Consider the following 19,284-nt stretch of genomic DNA (forward strand, 5'->3'; position numbering starts at 1 on the left):
TTGTCAGTTTGCGTACAGGCCTAGAGCGACATGACTACATGCAGATATAACGACGTCATTGTAATGCAGGTTTTATAAACAAACTATTCTCTTTAAGGAATTCTTTAATCATGCAGAGCGGAGTTATTCTTGAGAAGCTGATGGGCTGTTTAGGTTGGCAAGTGATTCCTCTCTTTTATGGAATCCGATGGTTCATTGAAGATGGCTGTCTTCTGGGTTGTTGCGCCGTGTAATCTGGTAGATGTTTACCGACTTCCACCAGACTACACGGCGCAACACACCAGAAGATGGTCATTTTCAGACTCACCGCCGTGAAAACCTCAAATCCTACACCGATGGTTCATTACCATGTTCAGAAGAGCCCACCACTGGACACTATCTTGAGTGAGATGAATCTGGTGTAGATTATCATATTTTATTTCTTTTAAGATTAATTTTAATATTATTCCCCCCCCCCATATTTGCCAAGTTTTGTCAATTGTTTTCTGACTAAAATGTAATATTCATTAGGCATAAGAAATGTTAACCACTCATTTGTAAGTGACACATCGTCGTAATGATAAAGACCGATACGAACCGCGTATTGGTCAAACTCTATTTTGGGAACTGACAATTTTGAGATGAAGATATTTTATGTCAAATGTGACAGTTTATAAGAAATTGACACCAACAGAGTTATATATTATTGCATTATAGATAACGTGACTAGAGATATTTAATGCTGCTGTAGATGTATATACTAAATAAGGCTTGGAAAATCGCTATGGTGAGTTACATTCGCAGTGTAAACAAAACAATATATCAAATATGATCAAAGTTTCCTGTGCCTTCATATTGGAATTATTGCACGGTGCGTTAAACGAACCGTTGGTTTATCTGACACGGCAGCATGAAATTTTAGATGTCTTTGAAGTGTGAAGCATCGATTCAATTACAATTTTACTGATGTGCATAAGTTTCACACGCATTACTAGTGATACAGAATGTATACTTCGCTATATGATTCAGACGCGGTTTAGGTACAAACAAATACGAAGAATCAAGGAGATGTAAGCTGGATAAATTTTCATATCGATAATTTTTTCTTTTGTAACGGATAAAATTCACAACTGCTGAAGTGTTTTCTTCTGGATAAAATAGCATCAAACAGACAATTCTGCTTCTGTATGAATTGAAGCTTCCATGGCGACTAACGTTACTAACCATACCAGTTCCTTAAAAAATCGATGTTTCAGGGATCAGCTCCGTCACCATGAAATTATGATGACTTCTGATAGCCCTAAAATATGTTATTAATTCCACTTTTGCCCATGTATTTTCCTACTCCTCATTTATAACTATCCAACTAACTCTCGTTCTTAAGCCTGTAATCTCTATAGTTAATGCAGCATTGTTAAATGAAGTAAGACAATTATTACGTCTATGAGTGCACGATATTTGAAGGAAATGTAATTTCTGAATCCTAAATTAACGTAGTTAGTTAATTCATAATTCATTAGCTATCCAATCATTTGACGCTATTAGTAGCGTAAATAAATAAATATACAAATAATTATACTTCAAATAAAATATCGTCCGCTTGAATTGGTATATTGTTAAAGAGACCTATAATTTTATTCTTACGTTACAATTTTTAAACTCTTCATTAACTACAATTTTGCTTCAGAATAAAATGCTTTACACTTCTGGAATTGAAACCACGCGATGAAACGGTGACCCACTTTACATCAATGTTACTACTGTAATAAATGAAGCTTCTGACTGTGCGTATCGTATGCACGTATACTTATGTCCATATTAATTAGCTATGATAACGAAATTAATAATTACATCGGTGTACTTCCATTCTGTTTTTTCTGATTGTATTTTTGCTCTATTTTGACGTTTAACCCGTACGGAGGAGTCCTTATCTCTGCGCCATGTCATGTCATTTTGCGTCGTGTCCAAGTAGTACTTAACACCGTAACTAGAGTCCTTAATTAACGTGTTCGTCTGGAACAGAAGCGGAGAGAATGCTTCGTCAGCTTCTTGGAATAACCTTTCATTACCCGGAAGTTTATTGCGTGGGTATTCCACTGCGTTGTATATGTTAGCATTCAGGTATGTAATCCATTATTTTCAAAACCATCTAGTTATTTATTTCACGTGTTAACGTTGCAGTTTAAGTGGTATATGATCAAATATGTTCACATAATTGAATTAGGTAATCCATAGAATAGTTAATTGAGAGCAGAGAAAAAGTACCTTGAAGATGGAGTTAGAATGTTTATCCGAAAGATTGGTATCTACACATAAACTTAGAACAACTTGTATATTTTCACCGCCGTGATAACCCCCAATGACACAAAAGCAGCATTTCTTTGAAATCGGAGAACAATACAGGCTGTAGCAACATGCTTTGTGACACACTTTGGTTTCCCTGACTGTAGTTGAATTACAACTAAGCCAAAGCTAAGTTTGATTGTTTTTTCCCCCTTGTATTAGTGGAGGAGGCGATGTTTTATGTGTGGCAAGTGGAAATACAATGCCCATTTAATTTATTCTGTAGCATTGTCATTGTTCCTTGATGCATGCACAAGGTGATAAATGGAATGATAAAATGTGAATTACAAACCAGCCCTGTCTGAGTATAAAACAGTACTACAGCAGATAACAGCTGAAGCTATTTTCTGCGTCATTTAACTTCGCATCTAATAGAAGGAGAGTTAGAGGGATTTACTGTGACACGCTGTGCTCAGTGCCTCGAGTTACTTTGTTGTACCCACAACATGAGCAATGTGAACAGCGTGTGCGTATGTCAATGGAGCGAACACCACCGGGTAGAATGTTTCGACCTCTGTATCTGCCTTGCACAAACCAAGGCAAGTCATTACAGAGAGTGCAGTAAAGTAAACTGGCCAATAACAATAAACTAATTCATAGATCCATTACCCGAAAAGTGTCCCTTAACCCGAGACAGCAATTTTTACTGCAGAAAATAAGAAAAAGTATTATATAACATTTTATGTTCGTGTTATACTGTAAAAGGGACGCTGTACATGATTATTGTCGACGAACTTAGCGGAATTATGGTTACTAGTTCGTCATCGAATTGGGAAGATTAAGGTTTAAAATTTTGGTCCGTAGACTAGATGTCCTGACAGGCTTTCCAACAGTCTCTCCACTAAGTTGTGGGATGATACCTTAAAATAAGGCGTAACTGATTCCTTCCACGTTCTTTCCAGTTCATTTTACGCTATCGTCTTACCATTTCACACCATACAACCAGCACAGTTGAAACGACTTGTTAAATGACCCAAGACTAAATCCGTAAGCCGTGACCTTTAATGCTAAGTTCTCTTATGCACTCACTGGTGTTTGTCACTGAATATGATCAATAACCCATTTCAGGGTCAATGACATTGGTCTCATTTTCATTAAATTCACGCGTTTATAAACGAATAATAATACTAATTATGGGTTGTTTGTATTCGATTCAGTGATTACCATGTGCGCTCACCATGATGCTCGTTACGTTCTGTTTCATAAAATTATTATTCTATGCTGGATGCTTCGTGTTTATACTGTGTCCTGCAGCGTCAATAACATATGCAACATTCACGAATAAAACCGGGCAGTTAACTTCACTTTCAGGGTGAAATTTTGTAAGTGCAGAGATAGAAAATAATTTATTAATTTCCACAATAATCGGAAATATTATTGAATTATGTTTTACCGGATACGCATTATTTAACGTAATTCATTGAAACATTATCGATAATTCGGCAATTATTATTTTGGAAATTCAACCTCCGGTTTAATTATCATTCTAAGTGTATATATATAATTTCAGGTAGTATTAAACACTGGTAATTTCAGAAGGAATAGGTGTTTAAAAAATTGACTGTTTACTGATATGAGTAGGGCTTCATAATTTGTAATTTTAACCTTGTAGGGTGAGCATAATTAAATAATAAAGGTTCATAGCGCCAGAGAGGTAAAGCTTGGAGCAGCAGAACATACCAGGTTTTTTTGTAAGGGAGCACTTTTAAAGAAATAGCAAAAGGAATAAATGAAACGATATTCAGAAAAGTGCTTTTAAGGTTGTGAACTGAATTGATCAAGCTGGGGCAAACCCCTTGGTACTGGAAGTTTAAAACTTTTATTTTTATGGAGCCGAATACATTTTTACTTACACTCACATTCATACGTACAGACTGAACACTCAAGATTTCTCTGTAGGATTCACAACGTGGGTAAATAAAATTAAGAACGGAAATTTAATATTTATTTCTCTCGAAAAGCAAACAATAAATTGCTTTCACAACTTAAAGCGAAAAAGTAAAGGAATTTGCTTACTATGTGAACACTAGCGATCGGACGAAGAGACCGAATCTTTCATTCATTTGACGTGTTCTGCGTCTGTCTTAACCTTAAACGCTACAAGAGTCGAGCTGGAGTTTTCTGCAAACCTTAAACCGTACCTACCAGTAGATGGTAAACTAGAATGCCGTTAAAGTAATGAGTAGTGCAAAATGTACGATTTCCATGCCAGAAGTTTTATTTCCCCCTTCCAGTAGTGTGGGAAGACGAATATCCAGGGGCCAGATTGCCTGTTCGTGTATTTGGTACGATAGAACACAATGACAATTAGGATTCTGAAACATATTTTTATGTGGTTATTTTTAATTTCTATGCGTCGTCTGAAATTTGAGGTTACATGTACCACTTCGATTTTTCTGGCATGGAATCATGGAAATCCGTAGTTGATGTCACATTTTGTACCGCTCTGGAAAAGAAGAAATTCATATCCTCAAACAGGTCCGTAAAGTTAGAATCTGAACTACGTGCTATGACTGCAGACTTAACAGCTCTCAAACGACACCATCCTGCAAACCGAAACCCAGGGTTTTGTTGATAACAGCCCTCTGGAGATCTGAAGCCCAACTACACCGAACTAAAGGCCGATAAAACGGACAATGAATTAAGCTGGGGACGGGAAGATTCTCTCCACAACACATGACTTTGCGCTGTTATACTGAGACACAGTGATGGCAGCGATTAAGCTGAGTTCCGCTGAAAGGAACAGAGTTGTAAGACTAACGATGGGATTTTTCGGGGCCTTCCACATTATCCTCACTGTCATGACTTTAATGGTAAGCCTAGTAGTCCTTAGTCGCGACGCTCTCATGTAAGCCAATGCCACCTTCTAGGATTAAGTAATTAAACGCGCTTGGCTCCTTCGGCTTCGGTTTTCAAAAACAATGTAAAATATCGCTGACACCGAACTACCGCTTCGAACACTGAATTTTATGTTACATTACAGAGTGCTTCTCTTACTAGATTCTATAGACTTTCACAAATAAAACAAATATTTATGCATTGATGGTGATGAAATTATGAAAGTATATACTTCAGTCCTTATGAAACTGCATCATATAGATTCCCTTTGAGAGTATGTTTTCAGGAATTGGAAATCACTATTTGCTGCGTAGACATCCTGTGTGTTTAGTATTTAGTAGAGATTTTAGAAGATATCTTACAGCAGAGTGAAAGGATTTATCTGTCCATAGCTGAAGGTACTGGTAGCAGAGTTCTTTCAGTGATTAGATTACAGCAGAGCAGACCGAAATTGAAGTTTTGAGTTGTGGCTCCGCGTTGCATTCAATTTTGTGATGTGTCGGTATGAGACAGCACATATCGATAATCGAATTGAGTATGCGTTGTTGTTAATGTTGTCGATTTACATGCAGACTTTGTAGCTATATGCTGGGAGAGAATGAGATTCATATCACACGCTTTTAATTGACTAACGGTCTTTCGATTAGACACAATTGAGAATGTAAACACTTTTCGTTATTGTGATTCTTTCATTAGCTCTAACTTCACGATATCTAACCTTTCCTCCCCTCGTTACAACTCATACTTATTTGATATTCTCTTGATTTATCGGGTTCAAACATCACAAACATTGACGCTATATTGTTCCTAGGACACAAAAAATTTCCGATAAAATAATTTTCGCATTTTCTCCAATAAGATCCCCTTTTATATTGTTTATATTCGTTTTTATTATTGTTAATAAGCATTGCTCAGTTTTAATCGCAATGAAATAACATATCTTGGGTTTAAATGAAGAGAAAATTAAAATTACTATCGCCATTAAGAAGCTTCCAAAATATTTATTTTAAATTTTTGTTCTTTGTTAAGCTAAACGGTTGCTACAGTCATAGTTTGTCAAATATGTACGGTATTAATAAATTATATTTTTTGATATCAGGTAACCACTGAGACATTCCTCATCAAGAATGGTCTAAAACAAGGAGATGCTTTGTCTCCAATGCTCTTTAACTTTGCGCTAGAATATTCTATCAGGAAAGTCCAGGATAGGCAGGAGGGTTTGTAATTGAATGGGACACAGCTATTGGCATATGCTGATAATGTTAATTTATTGGGGGACGATATGAATACAATAAAGACGAACGCAGAAGTTTTACTAGAGGCTAGTAGACAGGTGGGGCTAGAAGTAAATTCAGAAAAAACTAAGTACATGTTAGTATCTCGTCATCAGAAGACAGGCGGGCAAAATTACCTAAGGGTAGCTAATAAGTTCTTTGAAAGGGTTACAAAGTTCAAATATCTGGGAACAACAATAACAAATGAAAATGACACTCATGAGGAAGTTAGGAGGAGATTAAATTCTGGAAATGCTTGCTACTTCTCAGTTCAAAATATTTTGTCTTCCCGTCTGATTTCTAAGAACCTGAAAATTAAAGTATACAAAACAATAATTTTGCCTGTTGTTTTGTATGGGTGCGAAACATGGTCTCTCACTCAGAGGGAGGAACGGAGATTGCAGGTGTTTGAGAACAGGGTGTTGAGGAGGATATTTGGGCCTAAGAGGGAAGACGATGGGGCGTGGAGAAAACTGAATAATGATGAGCTTAAAAATCTGTACTGCTCCCCCAGTATTGTCAGGGTGATTAAGTCGAGAAGAATTAGATAGGCTGGGCATGTAGCGCGCATGGATGGGACAAGAGGTGTGCACCAAGTATTGGTTGGGAAACCTGAAGGGAAGAGACCGCGGGGGAGACCTAGACGTAGATGGGAGGATAATCTCAGGCGGGATCTATGGGAGATAGGAGTTGAAGGAAACTGGATTTTGTTGGCCCAGAACAGGGTCTGGTGGAGGGCTTTGGTTAATTCGGTGATGAACCTTCGGGTTCGGTAACCCATCTAGTTAGTTAGTTAGTTAGTTAGATATCAGGTAACCGACTCTTTATCATATAGGCTGCCACATAAAACACGTCTCCTGGTCGCTTCCTAAATAGCATTATGGTAATGGTGAATGATTTTAGAATTTGTTCTTATTTGCTGGTACGCTTCTACGGCCATCTTTGCAACGAGTAACCTGGAATCCTTTCCTACACACCGTACGCCAAAGCCATTAGCCACCGTCATTACGCTCACGGAAACTAGTTTCGACTCCGCAATACTGAATGGATATTAATTCACGGAGCGGAGCACAGACTGTGAAGGAAACAGCGAAACACTGAGCAAGTCGATCTATCGATCATAAGGCAGAGAAGCGGAATAAACTGCTCGGTTACCGGAAAAAGTCACAGGGACCTTTGGTTGGCTGCCACGTGTAATGATACTTGAACTAGATCCACTGATGTGAGTCGAAATTCACTAAAGCGTAGCAAACGAAGACAAAGAAGTTGTAAAAAAAAAATTACATAAAAGACCTAGATAAAATGCAAGGTTGGAAGATATGCAAATTTCTGTAACTTGAAACTTTTCTAGATATTACCTCTTCTTATGGAATGTTAATCACTGCATTTTTATGTGACAGAAAGACGCGTGGAATGTAATTCACTTGTTAAGTTTGTGATTTCTCTTCGATTTTCGTGTTACATATAACGGTAAATAATATTATAAACAACTATATTTAGGCGTATTAGTAAGATACATGTAGACTTTTTCCCTTTCACTCTGAAAATAGAGGTGATTTGTTCCTCCGAGACTTTCTAAACTAGACGGTATCACAATCCAGAAGACATTCTCACCAAGCGAGCTCACATTTACGTAATTAAGTCTATGGACTATCATTATCAATGTTCAATGTGAGACTAATAATAAGAGAACAGCTCGTGAAAATCTCAGCTGCTGAAGATTTCTGTCTGATGGGTTGTGGCCCCTTGTAGTCTGGTATAAGTTTACGGATGATCGCCCTGATGATGGAGGCAGCAACAACCTCTGAAACGGTAAACTTCTATCAGACTACACGGCGCTATAACCCAGAAGACAGAAATTTGCATACTCGCTGCCGTGATAACCTGAAATCCTACTAACCCAACTGCTGTTTTACCAGTTCGTGTATTATAAATGATTGATAATCATTTGGGTAGCAAATGAGAAAAATTCTGATCATATTTAACGTTGGAACCGTAAGCAGATAAAATTTAATTTAACCTCAGGTATGACGACGACTTTTTAACAACGAATTCCGTTGCTGCGTCCATGAACTAAACAACGTAGAACGAGAAACTTATTGATTGTACCTACCATTGATCTTATGTCATATTTTAAGGTCTCTGAGCTAAGGTAAAAGTTCTTAAGAACTTCGGTATGCTTTTATTATTCCTTTAGCTCATGAGAAGTTAGCCTAGGTCAACTGTTGTCTGGACACTTTCTTGATTCTGCCTTCTTACCGAATTCGCCGTTCCATCTGGTCAAACCAATTTCATCCGTTCTACCCAATGCATTAGCTGCTTTAATCCAGACCACTGCCACTCCATTCGTCCCTTATCTGCGGCACTAGAGTGGAAATAAATACGCTACATCTCACTCAAGCCAACCCCAAGATCTGTACTCTCTCTATACGGAACAAATTTATTGTAGATTCGGCTTCTTCTGTATTGTGACACAAGGGCTGTAATAGGAGTGATGTTCAAGTAGATTACAAGATGAAGCCTGCTTTGACTGCCGTTGCAAATCTCGTAAGTTTGGGACTCGCTTCCAGTTTAGGATGAAGAAAGTGGAATGTCATCAAATTGTATGTATGAAATTCTGTTGTCTGGGGAACATGAGTCAGGATTATTGCTCACATCACTAAGCTTGCTGTGTGTACTCCATAGTATGACTTTGGCTATTCTTATTACGGCTTAATTGAACACTATGGCAGCGCATGTATTCACCGATCAAAACAAAGAATCTGCATGGCGGTGTTCTCCCCACTGTTTACGTGAACGCTGTCCACATTGTGCGTTGCAATAAAGAGATATGTCGTGTTCCTTGTCACGTAATTTTCTCTACCATTCTTTTGCTTAAGCCCTCTTTTATCCTTATATTTCCTAGAACCTTCAACTTTTCTCCTGCCTAAATGGTAATCTTTTTACTTCTAACGCCATTTCAACTGAAGAGATTATACTGTGTGTCCCATAACTCCGGGGCCAAGGCAAAATCTATTTGGAAAAATGTGTCACATATAAAATAGATATGTTGTTGAAAGTTATGAGTTTTCAGTCTGAAATACTGGAATTTTCTTACCTAGGACGAGCCGTTGTGGAGTTATAATCTTTACGTTGTCATTAGGAAGGAGTTGACGGCGATGTTGCCACGTTGACATGTCATTTGCTTAGTCGTTGCAGTCTTCCTGGTTTAGTTCGCTTCGTGTTGCCTTTTCCTTTCGCTGTTCTGTCAACAGGCAACAACGCCGTAACTTTTCATTGTTAATAATGTAAAGAGTGTAACTCCATAACGCGTCGTTCGAGGTAAGAAAAAATCAAAACACTTGAGACTGAAAACAAGTGATTTACGATGACTTTTCACCCTTCACATAGTTCAGTATTTTACAACAGAAAACTTATGACACCACCAGTGCAACCTCGAATGAGATGTGAAAATAATCATGAATGGTAAACAGGCAAAATGTTTGGATTGGGGTTCTCGTGGCCCATTTTAATGCACTATCTGAACATTCACGTAGAGAGGTGAACAAACAGTAAATCCTTGAGTAGGATATCCTGTACGCCTGCTTCGTTTTAGATGGAACACCTTCCGTTTTCAGGTCAAGAAGTCATGTTGCTATGGATACGTATGATGTTGGCATGCACTTCTGCAAATGACATTCGTATCACAAACGTGAACTAACCAACTCCAGACTCCGTCATAAAAAGCTAATCTAGTAAATCGTCCATTGCGGGGGATACTTCCCTCGAAAGAGGAGGAGTGTTCGGTGAATCTTCGTTAAACAGACTTAAAATTTTGTAGGATGTTAGTGGATACGAGAACGCTACCTTGGAAAATCAAAATATGTAAACAATGAAATCATAAATATTCAGTAATAAATATTTATAAATAAACTGTGCAATTGGGATTTGAGGTTTTCACGGCTGTGTCCGAAGAAGACAATCATCTTTATAATTTGTTTTATGACTATATATATATATATATATATATATATATATTCAACCCCCCCCGACCAAGCCCCAAGCTCGAGAACCATGCCATGACGCCATGTCGGTTCTCCACGACTTCTTATTCTGCAAATTCGCAGCTAACCTCCATATCGGGAGGCCGCATCCCCTTCTTGACAAATAATGTGACATTTTTTACAAATCAGTAATGAACAATGATCACAGACAGCTAGTATAGATAAAAGAATCATAAATATTTGTGTGATCGTCCTTAATACTTTGCGTACACTCACATTAAGGGCTTTTTGTACTGAGTGAGAAGAACTTAAGTAGACGCAAATTATTTTTGACTTAAGCCCTTGTTACCAAACACCAAACATATTTAACGTGCAAAAGCGAAAGGGCTGTTTGAAGCATTCTGTTGCTTTGCTCGATTATTTTCTTTCTCAGTGTCGATTTTGCAATTCTGCGATTTAATTTGCTTTCTCTCGTCCGTCAAATTTGCATGGATATTATCTTCTAAAAACACAACTGATCAGCGCGTGTCTATATTGCTAACTGATGTTAACAAAGACACGTGCAGGTCAGAGGATAAATGTGTGCTTTGTTAAAACCTTGAGCATAAAGTGGATTAACATATGAGATGAGAGGACCTCAGTATCTGCACTCCATTGTCTCCTATTTCGACTAAAGAATGAACGGAAAGACAGATTTAAGTGGCGAGATGATAAATTTTAAAAGGCTTAGAAGAACTAAGTTGATATACAAACTCCAGTGTCTGGAAACCATGAACCATCTCAGTTAGGGCCGGATTCTAACACGGAACAAGAGGTTCTCATGGCGCTTGTAATATCGATGTTGTGCTGGGTTTTCACCCTGTGTGTATGTTCATCCTCTAGAACCTGTTCATGGGATATCCCGTTCCAAGAAGATGGCTATTTCCAGTTTCCCGTCCCATACCATAGAATTTTGGGCTCAGAATTTCTTTAGCGTAACTGCAGAACTGACCTGTTTCAGGTGCTGCAAGGCGCATGTGATGGAACCCCTTGTTATATAAAGCCTAGGATTGGAGTGAGAATCTCTGGTAACAAGTGAGCGACATGCGGGGGTCCTGTGATTCTTGAACAACGGCGCCAGTGCCCCTGGGAGACCGGCAACCAGCGCGCCACGTGACACTTCACAAGGTTTGTGACAACTTTTCTCCACAAGCGAACCGGATCATATAAGAGTTTTTGTTTAAGTGATCTTCGTAAATTTTAATTTAATTTATGGTTTGTTATATTACATCTTTTTTCAGATTTATAAAATGAATTTGGAAAAAGGTTCAATTCCCCGTTTTTTCTCAAATGAACATGCTTATAAAAAAATTATTTTATGTGAGTAATCCTTGTTGTTTACTTGCAGTAAATTTATTTAAATTACATAAGCGGTCAGATACACAATAATAAAATATCTGAACCACCGTAGCATCTATGTCATTATTCGGAGGAAAATGTAACTTCTGATAGTGAACGGTTTTAGTGCTTTCAATATTCTAAGCCAACGTTCCTGAACCTTTTATAGCCGACGCTTCTCCATGGTTCACAGTAAGATTCGACGGTCTTAATTCTTTCAACTCGTATTTTTGTCGGCGACAGGACATCCATGCGAAAGATTTTCCATTTTAAACAAACTTTCAAATTCATATTTCAAATTGTCAAGGATTTTTAGATCCTTTCGGTTAGAATTTTAAAATATATGAAACGTGCTTTTGAACGATTATGCAAATTCCGTTTTCAAATTGTCAACTTCTTTTGGGTTCTTTCGAACTGAAGTTGACAGAGTCCGATAAATGTAACATATGTGGAATTTCAGCTTCTCACGGCGGCGAGTATGAATATGGCTGTCTTCTAGGAAGTAGCGCCTTGTATCGACGTTTCATAGGCACTTGCTGCTTCCATCATCAGGGCGACGGGTGAATCATCGCCTAAAGCAAATACTCAGATTCCTTCTTTAGGCACACTGTCGTTCAGGCAGGTGTATAATCTGATTGTTATAAACAAGTAAACATCTCGGGTGTAATAACATGGAGTCTATTAAATCTAGATAGACGCTGTTGTCACGTAAACAACAGTATCTTGTAACGGGAATACCCACCATATTCCCGCTGGACTCTTAAAATATTATTCAATTTGCGGAACGGTAATTTTAATCCTAAAAGCAGGCAGCCCCACTTACATGCTTGCTATGCGAATAGAGCATTCTACCTCCTTCCTTCCTTCCTTCCGTGTTTGCTTCTAGGCTGTTTCTCGGCTCATATTTGACTTTGTCTGACACTTCAAACTTGTGGTTTACGATGGAGCTTGAAATGGAATGCCATTCGTATGGTATTTCTAAATATGTGATTTCTTTGCAATACGTCACTGCACGAATGCCTGCATATTGACCTGTGAATATCCTATGTTCTTCTGGCACTTATTAAAACATCCTACTGCTGATAGTGGCTGTTGAAAAAAATAATGAAAATTAAGTAATGATTCAGAGTACTGAAATAAATTACTTCTAACATGATGAAGAATCAATCGGCTGCAGTTCCAGAATAGACTTTTGAGTGTTTTTCATAATCTGGCTTGATATCTCATTAAACCGCACAATTGAATCAGAGACATTCTCCAAAACGTCGGATCGTAACTCCGTACTTACTGGCCGATTATTCGAGAAGACTTCATTGCATTCAGTCGCCATAAAACCTTCAAATCTTAAACTCTCCTTTTTTAAAGCCATCATTCATCTGAGAAATATGAACAGTTAACATATTGCACTCTTTAAATTTCACTGTTGACGAAACGAGTCATTCAATCGCCTGGGATAAACATTTTCTTTCTGGAGTTTATGTTGACAGTAAAAGATTTCGTGTTGTACGCATGTTGATATACGTATTGTAATATGAGTGTGTAAAAGCTACCTATTTCGGGAGGTAACTTTAATGTGGTTATTGATTATTAAGACTGAACCTTGTTTTCCTCAGTCTCTGCCGACGAATGCTGCAGTAGTGTCTTAAAATAGGCTACAACCAGCTTCATTCCAGATCCATTTATATTGTTTATTCATGATCATCTTCTCATCTCATTACACGATATTGCATTCTCCCGTAACTTCTTCGCATTTAGATTTAAATATTGTCTTCAGCACCCTGATCTTGCTCAGTTTCAGTATATGTTGTCCTTAATGTGAGAAAAGCCTTTCGAATCCATTCATGAGCTGTAGGAGCAGACCATTTTGGCCCCAGAAACATCCACAGCGTTTGTTTAGTTTTAAATTGTGTTAACATAAAAATCATCGTAGCTCATTTGTTGCAACTAAATTAAGAAAAATGGATGGAAAAAAAACAGAAAGGACTTACGAAGCCGATACTTCCTTAATGTATAGATCCATTACTTCATGATCTAATTTTCTTCCCATCAAGGTGCTCGTCAATCAGTTTCATACAGACCTGTCTTTTCCTTTTCCATCGGCAGAGTGCGTTGTCATGTACAAGATAATGTTCACTACTATACGCACACTTTCATATCTTGCATTTAGGGTTAAGACTGAACACATCAGAAAGCTCTTCTGAAGTTAAGAAAGTTAACTACAAGAATTTATTAGATTTCGCGATATAGATTATAATGACTGAATTTTTTATCCGTGTGGACTTCATCCTTCTCGAAGGTATCACCACCTTGTCGAAGGCAATCTGCCGGGTGAGGAGGCTTGCGTGCTCAAATGACCCTTAGGGCTATGCCGGCCTGAGCTTCGGCTCATGGTAGGGTCACCCAAGCCGGACAGGTCTAAGGAGATGCGCTAGACTAAGAGTGATACCCTGGTCCTCCAGGTTGGGGGTTGGGTGTAGGGCTAACAACCTTTCACCTTTAAAAAAAATATGTGTTACGAAAAAATCAACCAAGCCTCGGATCAGGACGGACTCTTTGGCACGACCACGGCAATTGAAAAAGGACATGAGATTTGGTACCTGGAACATTAGGAGCCTCTATAGGGCTGGGGCACTGAAATCAGTGTGTAGGGAATTAGGGAATTATAAGTTAGACTTAGTGGCAGTGCAGGAAGTGCGATGGGAGGGGGAGGGCACGATCCCAGTGGACAATTTTACATTTTTCTATGGAAAGGGGAATGACAATCATCAGCTAGGGACGGGTTTTTTTGTTCATAGCAGAATTAGGGCAGCAGTTAAGAGAGTAGAATTTGTTAGTGACAGGTTGTCTTACGTAATTTTGGAAGGACGTTGGTGCGACATCATTGTCCTTAATGTTCATGCCCCAACTGAAGACAAAAGCGATGATATCAAGGATAGCTTTTATGAAGAATTGGAATCAGTATTTGATACATTTGGCAAGTATCACATGAAAATTCTGCTAGGAGATTTCAATGCAAAAATTGGGAGGGAGGATGTCTTCAAACCCACAATAGGCAGCGAGAGTCTCCATGCACTTAGTAATGATAATGGCGTCAGAGCAGTGACCTTCGCTACGTCAAAAGATTTAATTGTAAAAAGTACAAAATTTCCACACCGTGATGTTCATAAATACACTTGGACTTCCCCAGATGGCAGAACACACAATCAAATAGATCATGTTTTAGTAGATAAGAGAAGGCAGACAAATGTAATTGATGTGAGATCATTCAGAGGAGCAGATTGCGACACTGATCATTATCTGGTGGTAGCAAAAGTGAGGGAGCGGCTTTCAGTAAGTAGACGAACTAAACAAAATTTTGACACAGAAAGATTTGATTTGAAAAAATTAAGTGAGGGAGAGGCAAAGGAACAATATCAAGTTGAAATTTCGAATAGGTTTCAAATTTTAGAGACAAATGAGGATAATGAAAGTGTGGACATCAACAGGGAGTGGGAAAATGTCAGAAACTGCATCAAAATTTCAGCAAAAGAGAAACTAGGATACTACAGGAGAAAGCAAAATAAACCGTGGTTTGATGAAGAATGTTCAAAATTAATAGATCGAAGGAAGCAAACAAAATTTCAATGGTTGCAGAACCCAAACAAAACAAATGCGGATAATCTATGTAACGTGAGACGTGAGGCTAGTAGAACCTTTAGGACTAAGAAAAGGGAATACCTGAAGGGCAAAATTGCTGAACTTGAGACAAATAATAAGGAAAAAAACATCAGAGACCTGTACAGAGGCATTAATAACTTTAAGAAAGGATATCAACCCCAGACTAATTTGGTAAAGGATGATAGTGGCAATTTGCTTGCAGATCCAATAAAAATTGTGAATAGGTGGAAAAATTTCTTTAGCGAGCTCTTAAATGTTCATAATACTGGTGATATTAGACAGATTAAAATGCATACAGCTGAACTGTTGGTGCCAGAACCTAGCTTAGATGAAGTGGAACTAGCCATTGGGAAGTTGAAAAGTTATAAATCTCCAGGAATTGATCAGATTCCGGCCGAATTAATTAAAGCAGGTGGCAAAGGGTTGCATATGAGGATCCATAAGCTTATTCAGTTAATTTGGGATAAGGAAGAGATGCCACATCAATGGAAGGAATCCATAATTATTCCTATTTATAAGAAGGGGGACAAGACTGAGTGTGGTAATTACCGAGGAATATCGCTGCTATCAACCTCATACAAAATTCTATCCAACATTCTTTTGGCAAGATTAACCCCATATGCGAATGAAACTATTGGGGATCATCAGTGTGGGTTCAGACGAAACAGATCAACGATTGATCAGATCTTTTGCATTCGTCAGATACTAGAGAAAAAATGGGAGTTCGGTGGGACTGTACATCAGTTATTTATAGATTTCAAAAAAGCCTATGACTCTGTGAAGAGAGAAGTGCTATATAATATTCTTATTGAATTTGGTATACCAAAGAAGCTAGTGGGTCTAATAAAAATGTGCTTAAATGAAACCTGCAGCAAAATTCGAGTAGGTAAATATGTATCTGAGACATTCCTCATCAAGAACGGTCTAAAACAAGGAGATGCTTTGTCTCCCTTGCTCTTTAACTTTGCGCTAGAATACGCCATCAGGAAGGTCCAAGGTAGGCAGGAGGGTTTGCAATTGAACGGGACACATCAGCTATTGGCATATGCTGATGATGTTAATTTATTGGGGGACGATATAAATACAATAAAGAGGAACGCAGAAGTTTTACTAGAGGCTGGTAGACAAGTGGGGCTGGAAGTAAATTCAGAAAAAACTAAGTACATGTTAGTATCTCGTCATCAGAAGACAGGCGGGCAAAATTATCTTAGGGTAGCTAATAAATCCTTTGAAAGGGTTACAAAGTTCAAATATTTGGGAACAACAATAACAAATCAAAATGATACTTGTGAGGAAGTTAGGAGGAGACTAAATTCCGGAAATGCTTGCTACTTCTCAGTCCAAAATATTTTGTCTTCCCGTCTGATTTCTAAGAACCTGAAAATTAAAGTATACAAAACAATAATCTTGCCTGTTGTTTTGTATGGGTGCGAAACATGGTCTCTCACTCAGAGGGAGGAACACAGATTGCAGGTGTTTGAGAATCGGGTGTTGAGGAGGATATTTGGGCCTAAGAGGGAAGACGATGGGGCGTGGAGAAAACTGCACAATGACGAGCTTAAAAATCTGTACTGCTCCCCCAGTATTGTGAGGGTGATTAAGTCGAGAAGAGTGAGATGGGCGGGACATGTAGCGCGCATGGATGGGACAAGAGGTGTGCACCGGGTACTGGTTGGGAAACCTGAAGGGAAGAGACCGCTGGGGAGACCTAGACGTAGATGGGAGGATAATCTCAGGCGGGATCTATGGGAGATAGGAGTTGAAGGAAACTGGATTTTGTTGGCCCAGGACAGGGTCCGGTGGAGGGCTTTGGTTAATTCGGTGATGAACCTTCGGGTTCGGTAAGCCATCTAGTTAGTTAGTTAGTTAGTGGACTTCATCTGTTATCACCTTTTCTTGAAGAAAAAGTGTAGAAGCGATCTTCAACTGTAAACATCTACTGACTGGAGCTTAAAACGCTTACAATTACTGTGATTCTTCAGAATCAGAGATCTGTAGGTAGGAATACCAGAGAGCAATTGAAGACTCCAAATGTGTTACGTGATTTACTGATGCCAAAGTTGGCAATGTTAAACACAGCCTGCATAATTTTAATAACCAACTTCAGAACTAGAACCTTGAAGACATCTTAACAGATGGATTTAATTTGAAATGTGTGAATAACTTAGAATACACTTGAAGGAAAGAACATATTAATAATAGCAAATGAGGATATTTAACATGTATTTTACTTAATAGATAAACAATTTCCTGTTATTCGTCAGTTTTACTTTTTCCATTTGGAAACGCTGTGCAGTATTCCGACGTAATCCGTCGTCTGCTGCTGTTTGGTTTCTTTTTAACGACACTGCCTCAGTCTCTTCTCAGTATCGAGATTTTAATACGAACTCCCATCTTATTCTTGGAATTCCAAGTAGAAATTCTCGGAACGTTTCCGTAACAAAACTCTGGACACATGCTAAATCTATGTTAGTATTATCTGTGTGCTTATCTCATTGTAACCAACTGTACTTCACTTTCCTAATGTTGCTGAGTGAATGAAAATAAGTATAAAAAATTGAACAACATAGTCCATAAAATGGACCAAGCGGATGCAGTCAATTATGGATATTTAATATAGAACGTACTTTCTTATTCCACTAAGTCCGCCATGTTGATGTTTACTGTTATAAAATCTTTATTTAAAGTAATTAATTTTAATTGATGATATATTATTAAATCAAACATAGATTGCAGGTGTTTGAGAATAGGGTGTTGAGGAGGATATTTGGGCCTAGGAGAGAAGACTATGGGGTATGGTGAAAACTGCATAATGATGAGCTTAGAAATTTGTACCCCTCGCCCAATATTGCCAGGGTGATTATTTCAACAAGGATGAGATGGGTGGGACATGTAGCGCGCATGGATGGGGCAAGAGGTGTGCACCGGGTATTTGTCGGGAAGCCTGAGGGTAAGAGACCACTGGACGTAGATGAGAGGATAATCTCAGGCAGGATCTATGGTAGATAGGAGTTGAAGAAGACTAGATTTTCAGTGATGAACCTACGGGTTCCGTAAGATATCTAGTTCCTTAATTAGTTGTATTATTAAACCGGATTTATATAGCAAATATGTCCAATTAGGTAAGTCGTGAACTTGGCAGATAAACCTGTCACAACGTGAATACTTTTTATCGTATACGGATTTTGAACCCAAAGTTTATTAAACTGTCCATGTATAAATTTTATATGTCTAGACGCAACTTCTGTTTCAATAATCGCAAGTAATATTAAATCATGTTATACGATGTGTGCTTATGTTTTTCTTTTTTATAACAGAGAAACCATAAAACATAGGGCTGTTACTTATTAATAGCTTTTATGATACAGATTTATAACTTGTATTACGTTTCACCAATCCTGCCAGTGCCTTAATATTTTGGCTTCTGCGTTCTTTATGTTGCTAAAGTAAAGTTATTACAATTGTTGACGTCAAGTGACCTCGTACATAATGAAAATCGGCCAACTACAGCACATTTATCATGGAGAACATGCATACACACAACAGAAGCTCGTTGTGAAAGTGTTTTTCCTTTTGAAACCAAGTCTGGCATACCTTTAAGAAAGTCTTTACATTTATCTTTCGCTTTTTGTTTTACTGTGTCCTTAATCTGTATGATATTAAGTCCAGTTCGTTGTTTTCTTATTTTTTTACACGATCATTTGCTCTCGTAAAATTTTCATATATGACGCTAGATCGATGACAGAATCTTTTGTTTTGTAAGAACTTCTACCATTAAACAGTTTTTAGATGCATTTATAACGTCAGCGACGAAAATTGTAATAACGTAGTAA

General features: G+C 38.1%; 1 protein-coding gene across 3 annotated transcripts in view; it reads left to right on the forward strand.

The window, feature by feature from the left end:
- The window catches only part of LOC110839044 (putative G protein-coupled receptor CG31760), a 183,897-nt gene that overhangs the window by 50,760 nt on the left and 113,853 nt on the right, over positions 1 to 19,284 (forward strand). For all 3 annotated transcript variants that reach the window (XM_087358795.1, XM_087358794.1, XM_087358796.1), the window contains exon 2: positions 11,418 to 11,584. The gene's annotated coding sequence lies outside the window, so the exon portion shown is untranslated. The remainder of the gene's footprint in view (positions 1 to 11,417; positions 11,585 to 19,284) is intronic.

Source organism: Zootermopsis nevadensis, unplaced genomic scaffold, assembly GCF_977971745.1.
Source record: "Zootermopsis nevadensis isolate Lab colony 2312 unplaced genomic scaffold, Znev_1.0 Znev_ptg000030l, whole genome shotgun sequence".
Taxonomy (NCBI): Eukaryota; Metazoa; Arthropoda; class Insecta; order Blattodea; family Termopsidae; genus Zootermopsis; species Zootermopsis nevadensis.